The sequence below is a fragment of the Plectropomus leopardus genome, chromosome 20 (assembly GCF_008729295.1).
Source record: "Plectropomus leopardus isolate mb chromosome 20, YSFRI_Pleo_2.0, whole genome shotgun sequence".
NCBI lineage: Eukaryota > Metazoa > Chordata > Actinopteri > Perciformes > Serranidae > Plectropomus > Plectropomus leopardus.
In genome coordinates, this window is record NC_056482.1 from 26249494 (window position 1) to 26251065 (window position 1572).

A 1572-nucleotide genomic window follows, 5' to 3' on the forward strand; every position below is an offset into this window, starting at 1 on the left:
AAAGATTACATAACATTATACCATAAAACAAAGGGAAACTGGCTGAGCTTTCTTGAGGTAATTTCCATATATATAATATATATAATTTCCCTGTTTTTTTGTTGTTGTTTTTTTTGTTCCTTGGTGCATTTCTTTGTTTTTTTATTGTTNACCATAAAACAAAGGGAAACTGGCTGAGCTTTCTTGAGGTAATTTCCATATATATAATATATATAATTTCCCTGTTTTTTTGTTGTTGTTTTTTTTGTTCCTTGGTGCATTTCTTTGTTTTTTTATTGTTGTTTGTTTGGCTTTTTATTCAGGTAATTTTCTTGTAACTTTTTACCAATTTCTTTCTTTTTTCTTGTAGTTGCTTGTCTGAGAAAATAACGATATAATAACATACAACAAAAGAGATGTACGAGCGGAACGGAAGTTAGACTCACTCCCACCTCCGGTGGGTTTTATAGTGTAACACCAACCGGAAGTAAATAAAACTGGCGCCAACTGCGCGGGCTGTGCGGACGGTTTGAATTTGTTTGTTGTCGCACTGGATCGTTTTTCAGCTCGTTTTTAAGTAAAAATGTCTTCACTTCAGTATTGGAGAGAGTTTGTGAAGGAGCGACTGACCGCTGCTGCTGAAGAAATCGTCGGAGTTTTTGAGTTTTTGAGAAAACTGTCGTCGAGTACGAAGAAGAGCTCGAGCGTCAGCGCAGACTGCTGCATGTTTGGAAACCTGAAGTCACGCTCGGTGAGTAAAACTGCAGTTTCACTGAGTAAAACTGCACTTTCACTCACACAGATCACTGTTTGTAAACTTTATTTTGAAGCGTAGTTTATTTCCAAAACAGAGCTTTGGTTTTGAAATGCCATTTATGTTTATTCATGAAAAAGGTTTTGAATGTAATTTAATGAAACTGGATTTAAACCATCGTGATGGGGTTGTTTACATTGACTTCCTAGCTCGCGGGCGGACATGGAAATGAATAGCGATTCATTTTTAAAGATTCAATTTCATTGTTTTCGGTCTAAAATTACTCTTGCTTTTTTCAATTGCAAAAATATGTAGCCTGTACACAGAATATGAACATGTATTAGCATTTCATTAACCAAATTATGCATCGTATTTTTGTGGCTTTGGTGCCTTTTCTGCTAAATTTGGCCTTATTTCAAAAGTGGTGGGATGTTCTGAATCAAAAAAAGCTTGACCAGGTATGGACTCCAAATCCAAAATAGGAGAAGTCTCAGAATAAGATGGAGAAGTTAGTGGTGCATGGATACATCTGTTAATTTTTACCACCAATGCTGCAAAGTTAATGTACGAAAAAACAATAAATAGTGGCCAAAATGGCTCTTTTGATAGAAAAGGTTGCCAACTCCTGCCCTAGCCGGAGCAATTCGGAACCACTGGTTTAAAACATAGCTTACGTGTTTGGGGACAATTTGGCGCATTTTAGGCGCTTTTTATTCTTTACTTTTTCGACAATTTTGGCTGTTTTCATGCATATAGCATACGTTTTGGCAATATTGTGTGTTTTTGTTTAATCTTAGAATTTCCAGCTCAGCTCCTCCTAAGTCTCTAAAAACACAGCG